Raw genomic sequence first — 15,077 nt, 5'->3', positions numbered from 1 at the left:
GATAGGGATATTTCTGAATAATATCATGGTAATCTTCCCAGTGGCATTATCTTTTGTATACTAGTCCCATTGGACCTTGTATTGAGTTACCTCTCGATTTTGTAAGCGTAGCTTACGCACCTAGAGTATTCTGAGCAGCTTTACCTCTACCACTCTTGGCTCTTGCACCTGCAACAATTTCTAATCAATCATGTGCTCATGGTGAGTAACAAACTTTTTAACATAAGACACATGGAAGATGTTATGCATCCTAACAAGGGCTGGTGGTAAAGCAATCTTGTAAGCCACTGGGTTAACAACCTCCAAAACCTCGAAAGGTCCCACATAGTTGGGGGCTAATTTAGCATTCTTGTCAAACTTGATAGTACTCTTCTAAGGCTTAACTCTTAGTAACACCTTGTCCCCTCCTGTGAATTCTCTGGGTGTTCTTTTAGTGTCAACATAATTTTTTTGCCTGTCATTTGCTTCCTTCAACCTCTAGCGGATCTAAAGTACTTGTTCTTCCATCTCCTGAAGCATTTATTTTAGGCCTAAAAATGACCCTGTCTTCTAATTGATTCCAACTTATTGTGGTTCTGCATTTATGGCCATACAAAGCCTCAAAAGGAGCCATTTTAATTGAAGACTGATATGAGTTATTATATGCAAATTTGACCAAAGGTAAGTACATTTCCCATTGATACTGTTGATCCATGTAATAAACCCTTAGGAGGTCCTCTAATACTTGATTTACACGCTCAATCTGACCATTTGTCTCTGAATGGTAGGTTGAACTTATTTTCAATTTAGTGCCCAAAGTAGTAAACAATGTTTGCCAAAATCTGGAAGTTATCCCGGCATCCCTATTAGAAATAATTTTCTCTGGAACCCCGTGTAACCTAAAAATTTCTTTAATGAACTTATGAGCTATCTCAGGTGCTCCATTAGATAAATTCCCTAGTATAAAATGTGCAACCTTAGTTAATCTGTCAACTACGACCAAAATAGTGTTGTGTCAATTCTGGGTCATAGGTAACCCTTGTACAAAGTCCATGGATATTACCCGCCACTTCCATTCGTATACCTCATTTGGGTGCAATAATCTTGCTGGGTACCGATGTTCTGCCTTCACTCTCTAACACTCTAAACAACCCACTACAAACTCAATTATTTCTCTTTTCATTCCTTTCCAAAAGTAAAAGGTTTTTATGTTAGATAACATTTTCATTACTCTCAGGTGTCCTGAATATGGGGCTGAGTGATATTCACCTAAAATTAATCTTCGTAGTTCTGGGTGATTGGGCACATAGATTCTGTGGCGATATCTCAACAATCCATCTTCTTCCAAGTTAAATTTTGAACACTTGGGGTCCTGCGGATCTCTAATAAGTGCCATGTTGATTTCTATATAGAACTCATCAATCTCTAAATGCTGTAAAATTTGGTCTCTCAATCTAAAATTTACCATAGTCATTGATGAGATTTGTCTCCTTTGGCTTAGGGCATCAACCACCTTGTTTTCCTTACCTTTAATATAGCTTATGTCGAAATCATAATCTACTAAAAATTCTAACCATCTCCTTTGTCTAGCATTCATATTTTGTTGAGTGAAAATATATTTTAAACTTTGATGGTCGGATCGGAGCTCAAAAGGTTTTCCAATTAAATAATGCCTCCACATTTGTAAAGCATGTATTATGGCTGCTAGTTCAAGGTCATGAGGTGCATAATTTTGTTCGTAATTTTTTAGTTTCCTAGACTCATTAGCAATGACTTGTTCTTCCTGCATTAACACACCCCCTAAACCTTCACTTGAAGCATTAGTGATTACCACAAATAGTTTATGTGGATCAGGTACCCTTAAGATAGGTGCAATAATAGCCAATTTTTCTTTCAGAAATTCAAAAGTTGATTGACATTTTTCTATCCAAACAAATTTATTTCCTTTCCTCTAAAGTGAAGTGATTGGATAGGCTATCCTTGAAAATTTCCTGACAAATTTTTTGTAAAATCCAGCTAGTCCAATGAAGCTCCTGACTTCAGATACATTTCTAGGTATGGGTCATTCTTTAACTACTTTAATCTTAGATGGATCTACTGCTATACGATGTGCTAAGATAATATGCCCTAGGTATTGAATTTCTTTCTAGTAAAAAGCACACTTTGATAATTTCAGTATAACTTGTGTTCTCTAAGTCTTTGTAGAACTATCTCTAAGTGTCTCTAATGTTCTTCTTCATTCCTGGAATATATTAGAATATCATCTATAAAGACCAATATGAATTCATCCAAACAATCTTGAAATATTCATTAAATTCATGAAAGTTGCAAGGGCATTAGTTAATCCAAACGGCAGTATCGTAAACTCATAATGTCCATATCTAGTTTTGAAAGCAATTTTATGTATGTCCTCATCCTTAATTCGTAGTTGATGGTATCCTAATCTTAGATCAATTTTTGAAAACATAGTCGCACCCTTCATTTGGTCAAAGAGATCATCTATCCTAGGCAATGGGTATCAATTTTTTATGGTGACTCTATTGAGCATCCTATAATCTATGCATAGCCTCATGGTTCCATCCTTCTTTTTTATAAATAATACAAGGGCTCCCCATGGTGAGACACTGGGTCATATCATCTTCTTATCTAGTATATCCTGCAGTTGAATCTGTAACTCCATTAACTCTGTGGTGGTCGTTTTGTATGGGGCTCTGGATATGGGTTTAGCTCCTGGTAACAAGTCTATGGTGAAATCAAATTTTTGGGAAGGGGGTAATTCAGGAAGTTCCTTAAGAAACACATCTTGATAGTTTTTCAAATAGGGATATTTTTCTTCGAGTGATTCTTTTAATTTTTTCTTGATTTCTCCATCTTCATAAATATAATCATCCCCATATGTGATTTCCCTTGTAACTTCAACTCTCACTACAAATATTTCACAGCCTTTCCTTCCATATCTCTTAAGTTGCATTGTGGAAATCTGTTGTGCTCTATTTCATGTTTAACCCATGAAATGCTTGTGAGTCTACCTCTATCATCCACACAATTGATAGTTTTGGAAAGGCAATCTACCTTAGCCTTATGTTCACTAAGCCAATTAATTCCAATAATAATGTCATAAGACCCTAGCGGAGCTACATATAAATTTAGTTCTGTGAAGAAATTCGAGAAATCAACTTGAGCTTCAAATAGGCATTGCTCTACCTTGGCCCTTGACTGGTTTGCATCCTCAACTATCCATATTTTTTCCATGAAACTAGATCATTTTGGAAATCTACTTAATAGCCTAGGTGATGTAAAACATTCAGTTGCTCCAGTATCAATGAGTATGGATATAGGGTTTCCGTAGATCTTACCCAATGTTTCAATGGGACCTATCTGCTACTCTGCTTGCCTGTTATCCAAGGTTGCATGAATTCTCTACTAAAAAACATGTTGTTGTTGTGGCAAGGGTGGGTGTTGTGTCTGGTTTTAGTTAGGGCACTGCTTCTTATAATGGTTTCCTCCGCAGATAAAACAACCTCCCGGTGGTCCTCTCTTCTCATTATTTCTGTCATTTTTGTTCGTATGAAAGCTTCCTTTGATGTCTCTTGTTCCACTGCCTTTATTCTTAGGTTTTTTATTCTTATAATCCCTAAATTATTTTCTTGGTGGTTCAAATATATTAATGTAAATAGTTAATTGTATTTTAGAAGAAGTTAACTTAGTAAACATAGAATCTAAAATATTTAACTTTTAAGATATAGAGCTAACATAGTCAAACATTAGGTAGAGCTAAACTAAAATAATTTAACTACTCAAACTTAGAACTAAAAGTTAAACAATTTCAAAAGATATATAATGTAAAATCTAGAGGACCAACTTAGTTGTTCAAATATATATAGCCTATAGTTAAATTCCATCTAGATATCAAACCTAGAAAACTTGTTCAAACCTATAGTTAACTTAGTTATTCAAATTTAGTAAATAATTTTTATCTATACACTTAGTTTCAAATTTACTGAACTAGAGTTTTTTATCGTGCACATGTACATATTTTTTGTTCAAATAGATGAACTATACAATGGTGATATATATACATGTTTTAAAATGATCTATACTTTTCAATTGTTCAACTTAGATTTGATTAAAGAGAGCATATACATAATGTTGTACATCTATGTTTTAAATAAAAACTTAATTATTATTTTTACATTGTATGTATATCTGCATATATGCATGTGTAGTTCTATCTTTGTCATTCTTGCATCTTAGCTCAATTTAAAGACATACACATCTTTGTATATCATACATAATGACATATGGTACTTGGGGTGCACCTACATCCTTAGGGGAGGGTAGTGTTCAAGGAGGGGGTGGTAGTGTTAAGTTTGGTACAACACATAGAGCAACATCATCTTCTAAGGATAGAGAGTAATTATTTAGAGATATCATTGCTAGGCTATCTTGTGCTATCGAGGTCCTCAATTCTACATGTAATGCCCCACCCAGAGATCCTTGGAACAAGGATAAATAAAATCTAATACATTTTTTAATAAGGGTTAAAGCATGGTTACATACAACATCAATATGTGATGTAGAAGCATCTTGCGTTGCCTTCTAATCCTACACTTTTTTTCATTCTACCTGTTGTTGTCGAGCGCCAGTTTTTTTTTCCAGTTGTTTCCAAGTTCTTAGTTTCTGTCAAGTGATTCCTTTGGTTGTTGAGTGATCCTTTGATTTTCAAGTGATCCTTTGGTTTCCGAGTGACCCTTTGGTTGTTAAGTGATTTCCTTTAGTTGCCTAGCATTGGAGGATGTCGAGTTTGTAGTAGTTGCCGAGTGATTCCTTTGGACACCAAGTTCGTGCAGATGACGAGTGCTAGTTTTGAAAAGCTTTCGTTTGCTAAGTTATTTGTGTCTAGTTCCTATTTGGGCCAACCTTGCTTTTATTTAATTAATAATTGTTGTGAGCCAACTTGGGGCTTTTCTATGTTCTAGAATCTTTTGTAAGCCGTTTTGGCAAGTATTTAAGAAAGTCTAGGATTGAGTTTAAAAAGTAGTAGAACTTAGAGGATTAAAAAGGGATATGAGTTTGGAATGCAAACTTGAAGTTGGATCATGAATCTATAAGTTATATATATTGCAATTGGTTGTAACCCACAAGGCCTTAAACCTAGGCATGTATTTTGATTATTTGATGAATATATAAGCATCATGTTCTCTCTCTCCTTGGTGTTGTTCTTGTGTTGTGTTTTCCGCCATGTTGACTCTTGCAGGGTGGTTTGGATAGCTAGGTGTGCCTTTAGCCCTAGTTATTTCTTTTCTCCCTTGCATCAACATGCAAGTAATCACAAGGATCATAGTGGAAGAATTAACCAAACAGTCCAATCAACCAACGATCTCCATGCATCACTGCCTACCAACATATTCATTAACCAATTATGTGAGTTATACATACAATGTCCATTTCCAAATATAACGAACATACAAGGAATCCTGACTAGCCATCCTCAAAGTTGACTAAGCCTCAAATTCTTAAAAACTATCTAAGTCTAAAATCTTGAAACCTGCTAGGATCTAGAATCTTTATCTTAACTCTTAGAGGTTTGGAACCTAGCTCAAATGAGTCATCATATATATAAGATGTATCTTAAGTATAAGTGGCATTCCCTTCTAAGAAGAAGGAAGAAGGGAATGCCACTTAAACGATATATTTTTCTATCTAAATTGTTAAGATCTAGGAAGGTGTACGACCCATTAGGGTATCCAAAACTCCAAATCTCATTTTCCAAAAGCACAAAAAAATGCTCTATGTTTACCACATAAATAAACACAAAATATCAAGCTCGCGCTGGTGAATGCATACTCGTGCGACCAAGAATCAAGCTATGTGCGAGAGAATGGTCCATCGTGCGAGAAAATACAATAAGCGTGAGTTGACATCAACTCACATGAGTAAATGCAAGTTGCACTAGAGTATGTACTCTCATGCGAGTATCTACTATGCCTTGTGCAATAGATTTCTTTCCTTGTGTGAGGAAATGAATCTATAATGCAAGATCAACTGACAACAAATAAGACATATAACAGGAAGTAAGGTATGAATAAATCATCCACACCAAGTAGTACTGAAAACACAAATGTCGAGGCTCAAACGCTGAAGAGTATGGAATATATATGACATGTTGATAAAGGAGAATCAAACATCTAACCATCAATCCATAACACCTAACATAATCATGGAGAAAGCAACATCCCAGTGAACATGCATGTGCATAAATCAACTATCTCAATAAATTGAAATAACATAAATTACAAGGGAAACAAACTCCAAAAAGGCATAGAGAACCATGTGAACATCCAACTCTAAAACTAAACTAGAGGAAGTCCAATTATGTATGTCAGTCCCCAGCGGTAGTATAGGTAGCTACGACTCCCAACCGCGTGGAACCCGTAGGCCCACTTCCATCATGTTGATGAAGATAGTGATCTGACCACAAACACATACGATACAATAATTCATGGCTAACACTCATTCCATACAATATAAAGGAATGAAACCAAAATCATGAGATAATGCAATACAATAGGTCTTGGTCAAACGCTCTATGGGTTTACTATGTTGGTCAGACACTCTATTGGTCTATGCATCAAATAATAAAATTCCCTTAGACATCAAATCACAATATTCCTTAGTAATTTTTGCAATAAATATGGACATCTAAATGCATAGATAGAATGTTGGTCTAGTAAAAAATACAATGAATCATGATTTATTAAATCATCAAAGGGTTTAATTAAATAAATATGTCACCCATACATGGAAACATTGGCTAGGTATGAACAATCGAATAACTAACTCCATGTGCTACTGTTGGGGATATCAATCTTGCACATTAAACAACACAATCAACTGCAATTGCATATAATAATATAGTTGAAGGGATAAATGTATTAAATCGTGTAATTATTTATTTATTTAATTACAATAAAAAACCTATTTAAATTATTCATTGCATCATAAAACATCTCAAAGCAAGAATGAAGTAAATATCCATAACATCAATTCATAGTATCCAAAATTCAATAAGTCTATCATATAATCATAAATAGAGTATATGCCTGAATACAAAATAACTAGATATCATCATCAAGCATCATGTCACATCAATAAGCATCATTGTGCAAATATGATCAAGCTGAACAACATAGCATATATCATCCATGATACTAGCAATCAAAATATAATATCTGAACATTAGGTCATCTTGAATGTCATCCAACATGAGTATAAAAATATCTCTTGAATCAAACTATACCAAGGTACAGAACGTAAACACCGAAGGCACTATACTACACTCTTAACTTCTACCATCATAACGCCTACCACTAGTTGACTTTTTATGTTGGATTGCTAAATTCTTTTAGGCCAGCTTTATGATCATGTTTTATGATTAGCAGTACTTGATTACCAGATTCGATTAGATGTTATTTCATATTCAGTTTATATATTTGATGAGCTACTTAATACTTAGTTATTTCATGTGTTCAGGATTATTTCGATGATGATACATGTATGTTCATATAGTGATTTAAGTTATTTTCATGATGATAGTTAGATGTGTGATTTATATGTAGTTCTATGGTTACTTACCCATACTTGCATGTGTTTGGTGTACTTGTATGTTTTACTTTATGTTTGATGTTCCTTATGTGGTTGAAAGAGGGAGTCATAGTCACCTGCTAGTCAAGATCTACATGATGCACCACTTCCTACCATTGCTTATTTAGTTTAGATTATATGTGTATGTACATGCTCGAATTTTATGCGAATTATAGGTACCAAGCATCGACTTCACTGAATTGCCAGGATGAGTGTGCCCTATTATAGTATCTCAATGGTGAAAGAGGGGAGATAATTCTTGAGTCCAAATCCTAACCTTAAGCCAATTGTCCTAGAAAGTAGGACAAGTATCTAAATTTTATCCTTCCAAATTCGTCCAGTGATGTGAATTCATGATTTTGACCCTTGAGTTTGATTTAGTACTCTGGTCTTTAAATTAGGTTTTTGTATTTAGTCTTGTGGGTCTATGGTGATTTTCAGTTATAATTAAATCAAATTAAAAGATAATTTAATGAAAAGTTTATAAAGAAAAATCAATATTTAATTATATTTAATTAATTGAGTAATTAATTAAATAAAATAATTAAATTTAAAAGATTTAATTAAAGTTCTAATTTTGACGTATTTATATTTATTTAATTTAATAATAATTTATTTAGGAGTTTCTTTTTTTTAAAAATAAACTCTAAATAATATTATTAGTTGAATTAATAAATATATTATTAAAAATGTCATGATTTCATAAGAGAGAGAAAGGAATTGATTTAATAAAGATTATTTTAATTAAAATGAAAAAGCTTGTGCATGAAATTAAAATATAAAAAATAACAAAGGAAAAGGTTTCACGTGATTGCAAAATCGAAGCCCTCATTGGAGAAAGCTCTTTATTAGGAAATCAGAGCTCATTTCTCCACACACAGGTTTAGAGGAGCCAATTTCCAAGAAGATTGTTTTGAAAGAAAAGGAGATTTCTTGTGAGTTTTGTGCATTCAGTTGTTTAGCATTAGATCTAGGTAGGATATTGTGGGTTTTGCACAATATTTTCTTCTCTTGAATTCTCTGTCTTCTCTGTGTTTGTTGAAGATCTATATTCAGAATTTTGATTGGATTGAAACCATTGTTTATGTATTTATTATTTTTCATTTTGAAAACGTGTGTAAACAAATTTAAGATTGGAAACCCTTGTTTGGTAAATTGGGTAATTCCTAATGGATTTGATTTTGATTGTGATGGGGCTTTTGGAAAAGAGAAAAGACCAAATTTACTTTATAAGTTTTGATTGTTTACTCTGGGTTTCTATATTAGATATATATTTGAGAATCATATATATATATATATATATAATTATGAAACTACAAAGTTTATTTGTGAGGTCATTGTTTTAGTTTAGTTTATTATAACATGAAATCTAAAATAAAATAAAATAAAAATATTAAAATTTGCATATTCATATTAGAGGGGCTCTATGTTTATATATATATAAATCGAGAGGCGGGTCACCACTTCCCACCTCCTCTACTCCTTTCTCATGTTAGTAGCATGTGGTTGTTGTAGTAGACTGTGGCTGCCTAAGGCAGATCACAACTGTCTAAGTAGCGTGGCTACATGTAGCAGTGCGCGAGGTAAGATGGGTAAGTTGGTCTTAGTTTCTTTTAATATTTTTTATTATGTTAATTTTTATATATAATAGATAATAAATATTATTAAAATATGGTTAACATTAAATATTAAATATTATTATTATTATTTTTGATCGGTAAATGGCCGTAGCCATGATTAATTTTTATTAATGAAAATTAAAAGTACAAGTAGTCCACCATTCTGACGAGCATTGGTAGGAAAGAACGAGGAAAGAAAACCTCCAATCTTGCCTGGGACTGAAGTCCTATATTATACATCAATAAAAGGGGCATACCCCAGTTTATTACATCAATATGAAGTCAATAGACAAAATCTTATTCTTCCAGGAGAAGCTCGAAGATATAAAATGGTTAACAAGTCTCTGGATACATGTCATCACAAACAACCAGCAAAATGTTAATGGTTATTGGATAATGAAAATCTATCAAAACCTTATCACATGACTGAGAGGAGTCCATATCATATCATATCTGACAATAAAGAGGTTTTAATGAATTATACAATTAATGTAGAGATGAATTTAATTATTCTTATTACTAAAATTGTTATATTGAGATTTTAGATACATTGTAATCTAAACGATTGTGAAATAATTTTAATCAATTAAAATATTTATTGATAAGGTTTAAGACTCTTTTTTTTTAAAAAATGTTTAAGACAAATAATAGCAATTTAAATGATAAATGTTAGTAATATGATAAATAGAACAATGAATAAAAGAGATGATAGGAATCCGAGGAGAGCAAACTGAAATGAAGCTGAAATTAATGGGAGATAGGACCAACGTCTAGTAACAAAAGAGGTAAAATGAATTGTAGTGTAGGAAACATTTTTCGTAATCACTATTTTAAGTGACTACTCTAAAATTAATGCATGAATCACGAGTAATCAGAAAAAAATGTAGTGAGCCATAATCATAATTTTTAAAGCTTAACAGATAACACCAAAATGAAATGAAACTAGAGACTATAATAAAGACCATATATTTGAGGCTTAATTATAGCTAAAAACAATTACCATTTATATAAGGGTCGATATATACAATAACATAAGACATTGTTTATCCTCGAAGGAGACACGATTCAAAATGCGTCCTACATGCTACTACTTAATTGAAAATATAAGGCGGATGAGCTATCTACGGATAAGTACCCACATCTATAATAGAATGCTAAGTGCCAAAATACTGGGTCTAAATATCATAAAAAATGACCCAAAATACAAATATTCATTAGGTTCTCTTAAAAACCATGATAATTTCAGAGGCTTCATGCAGAGTGGTGGCCTTTGAGCCAGGGGGAAACTCATATGTCGACCTTCCCCTGCTAGTTTTGTCATAGTTAGGTAAGTAGAATTCCATGTCCTCCAGGTTGGAAAGATCTGCATCCGGGTGAATGTAGGCATCATAAGCCCTCAGATAGTTGATGAGCCAGTCTATGCCCGGGTCTTCAATGATTCCCCTCAATCTTAACAGGAAGTTGATGCAATACTCCATTCTTGGCCATTCTCTGAAGAACTGAACATTATCCCTAATTACCAAGCACGGGCACCTCAGACTTCTATCAATTTCCAGACTGTTCACCTCATACTCCATGTAAGCCTCAGGGAGAGGGATTCATATCCTAGCATCTATATTAGCAACTGCAATTTCCAGCCCTACCAACTAGTAGGGATGGAAAATATTATGGGTTAGCCTGATGATATCCCATTTTTCCACTCCTGCCCTAGCTAAGCAACCTACCCAGAGCCCTACTATGTCACTGTTGGTCCTCCAAGTATATTCATAACTAAAAATCTCTTCTCCTAATGTCTGACTTACTGCAACTCAACTCATGTCGTCAGTTGGCCGAAGGAGCTGGTTCCATCTTTCTTGTTTTATTGGCTCACAAAAAGCCATTGTTCAATTTTCAAAAGCATGGAAAAGGCAGATGTTAGAATCCATGAAAACCTAAACTAGATCACTTCCTAAAGCTCAGATGATACCAATCACTAGCTAAGATAAAATGAAATTAGCCCCAAATTTTGCTCATAAATAGGAGGAGAAGAGTCTAGATGCGAAATAATGGCAATGTTGATCACATGAGTATTAAGTTTCCACTTGAAAGCATCATACAAAAGATCATATCACTTAAAAATAGATTCACCTCAAAGTTGGGTACTCTGCCCAATTCATATAAAATCAATTCACACGTAGGAAAATTAAGTGACAATGATTATTCTGAAAGCGAGAACGGATTTGAGATATGATTAAAAGTTAAGGTAATAAAACCATCAATTCCCAAATCGGCTAATTTATTGGCCTCCTTGTTGCCTTCTCTATAAATATGTGCAAATATTACTTCTTCGAATTCTGAAAGTGTTTTAATGATAGTTTCTAGTTTAGAATTTAAAACCCAATTTGGGGTTGCTCCTTTTCTGAGAGCATTAATTATAATTTGGGAGTCTCCGTTGATCATAATTTTTTTAATTTTTAGTTTAATACAAAGTTTGATTCCTTCTTCTACTACTTTGAGTTCTGCAATATTATTCGATGCCTTATCTAGAGATTTGGAACTCTTTACTATCCAATTAATTGATTCATCTCTTATGATACATCTAATTTCGTCCTTACCTGGGTTCTCTCTTGATGCTCCATTGAAATTCAATTTCTTCCATCCCAGTGGTGGGGGTTCCCATTTACAGGTTTGTTTGGTTAGATCATTTTTCTTTTTGTAGTAGAGGGGAGGGTTGATTAATAGTGGCCATCATTTTTTGATTTCTACATCCCATTCTGAGAAGGCTCCTTCTTCTCTTGGTCTCTTCCTGAGGTCACTATTCATAACTTCTGCTATAGCTACTTCTATTTTTGCATAAAAAGCTTGCTCAGATAGACTTTGATTGAGGAAAATTAGACGATTTCATTCTTTCCAAATTTCCCATACTATAATTGTTGGGGAGATATTCCATAGTTTACCATAAATTTTCTTAGAGGCTTCTTTAGGCCAACTTAATAAGTGATCTATCCATTTTCCTACTAATGGGGAGATCCAATTTAATTTGCATTGGAGCCACCTCCAATAGTCCTGTGAAAATTTACATGCATATAAGATATGTTCTGCATTTTCCTCTTGTTCTTTACATAAGATACATCTTGAAGGTCCTTCAAATCCCATTTTCCTAATTCTATCTACTGTTAATATTCTCATTTGCTTGGCTACCCAGAGGAACATTCCTACTTTGGGAAGACCTGTTGGATCCCAGAATAGATTCATTGAAAGGGTGTTAGCTTCTCATTTCTACAAAGTTGTAATCATTCTATATCCTTCTTTAACTTTATACATCCCATATTTTGATGCTGCCCAAATTAACTTGTCCTTCCTGTCTTTAATTGTAATAGTTTGATTCTTTAGAATGTTTTCCAATCTCTCCTTGTCTGATTCATTAATTCCACATTCAAATAAAGATTTCCATTTCCATATTTTACCCATATCTAAGTCAATTTCCTCTATATAGTCTATTACCTTTGATCCCCGTATGGTTTTGAGGAGAGATATAGCTTTCAAAGATAAGTCTAAGCTAATTAGAGGGGGATATCTATTCCAAGAGTCTTCCCAAAACAAAGCTTCATCTCCTTTCCCTATGTCCCATGTAAGGTACTTGGAGATCAGGTCTCGACAATTGATTAGGAAATTCTAGTTTATTGAGCCTTTGGGAGGTTTTTAATTCTAAATAATGAAGTTTTATCCAAAGGGTTAAGATATTTATTGAATAAAATTTTGGCCCATTTCCTATCCCTTTCTTGATATAGTCTCCATACTTGTTTAGCTCTTAGAGCTTCATTTTGCCATTCTAGATTTTTGATTTCTAATCCCCCAAATTCTTTTGGTTTGTAGATTTTACTCCAGCTAATTAGGGCTGCTTTTTTTGTATCCTCCAATCCATTCCAGAAGAAATTGTGCAGTTTATTTTCCAATTTAGAGTTAATATTTTTGGGTAGATGTGAATAAGAAAGTTGGTAAGTTGGGATAACCAATAGGACAACTTTTGTTTTTGTCATTCTCCCTGCCTTTGTTAACCATCTTCCTTTCCAAGATTCTATATGGCTATCAATTTTCCTAAGAATATGTTCCCAGCTCAGATTGGTATGATTACTCTTGTCGAGATATATCCCTAAGTATTTGAGTGGTAACTTACTTTTTTTGAATCCTAGTCTAGTACAGATTTGATCTTCAACTTCTTTGGCAGTATTTAAAAAGAAGATTTTTGATTTCTCGGCATTAATCATTTGACCTAACGCTTTTGTGTATATATCTATAATATTTTTCATATGATCTACCTCTTATAGGGTGTCGATTTTGGCAAGTATGGTGTCATCAAAAAATTGTTGGTGGGCGGTGTTTTCTACTCCATTCATGACTTTCACCCCTTTAATTTTTCATTCTACTTGCGCTGCTTTAATTGCTCTTCCAAATGCCTTTGCCATTATGATGAACAAAAATGGAGAGATCAAGTCTCCTTGTCTTATGCCCCTAGTGATATTAAAGAAACCTTCCGGGCTGCCATTGATGAGGATCAAGATTTTGGGAGTTGAGATGCATTGAAAAATAATATTGATCCATTGTTTAGAAAAGCCAAAGGCATCTAAGGTTTTGTAGAGGCACCTCCAATCTACCTTGTCGTATGCTTTTTGAATATCTAGTTTAAGCAACATACATGCTTTTTAATTTGTTTATTGTCGAATGAATAGTTTCCTATATAATAGAGATGCCATCTAATATAGATCTACCAAGGACGAACCCAATTTGTTCTTTCAAAATAAGTTTTGGGAGGAAAATTTTAAGATGATTAGCTAGAATTTTTGAAAACACCTTGTAAATGGTATTATAGAGAGCAATAGGCCTAAAGTCCCTAGGCACTACACTTTCACTCTTTTTCGGAATTAGTGTAAGAAAGGTGTGGTTGATTTCAGTTAATATTGAACCTCCATTACATGTAGCTTCTAAGGCTTTCCATAACTCTTCTCCTAGAATGTCCTAGCATTGTTGGAAGAAGAAGGCTTGAAAGCCATCTGGGCCCAATGATTTATCTGGGTTGATATTAAAAAGTGTTGTTTTAACCTCTTGGAGGGTAAAGGGTTTATTAAGGAATTTTTTGGCCTCCTCTTAGATCAGCTTAGGGATGTGTTTAAGCATCTCATCTTGGGCTATTCTATTTGATGAATCAAAATTATTAAGTGTGTCGCTAAAGTACTTGATGGAAATATTAGCTATTTCTGCTGGGTTTTCAATTTGCTCCTCCTTTGAATTCTTGATTTTTGGAATGTTAATATAATTTATATTATAAATAGTGATATTGTGGATAAATTTGGTATTGCGATCCCCTTCTAGGAGCCATTTTTCTTTGGATTTTTGTCTCCAGAATATTTCTTCTTTAGCTAGTATTTCTTCATATTTTTGAAGGTATTCTTTTTCTAGATGGAAACTTTCATTATTCATTCCTTTCATAATGATTTCTTTATTTAATTTACTTGTTTTTTTCTCCAATTTCTATTTTTTTTTAAAAAATATTTTTAAAATGTAGGTTGTTCCATTTTAAAATCTTTTTTTTTACACTTTTCAGTTTGGAGACAAGGGAAAACATTTTTGAACCCTTGAATTGTTCCTCCTGCCACCATTCTCTAATCAGGTCCATAAAAGCTTTATCCATAAACCACATTTTCTCACATTTGAAGGGATTCCTGATAGGTTTGATTTGCTCTTTGATTTCTAGTTTCACTAGGAAGTGATCTGATCCAGCCATTGGCAATATTTTTGCATTAACCAGTTTGTCCATATTGAGTTCTCCTCTTAGAAGAAATCTGTCTAGTCATTCTA

The sequence above is a fragment of the Cupressus sempervirens genome, chromosome 7 (assembly GCF_028749045.1).
Source record: "Cupressus sempervirens isolate cs-2001-9-10 chromosome 7, ASM2874904v1, whole genome shotgun sequence".
NCBI classification, from domain to species: domain Eukaryota; kingdom Viridiplantae; phylum Streptophyta; class Pinopsida; order Cupressales; family Cupressaceae; genus Cupressus; species Cupressus sempervirens.
Note: the sequence above shows the minus strand (reverse complement) of the source record.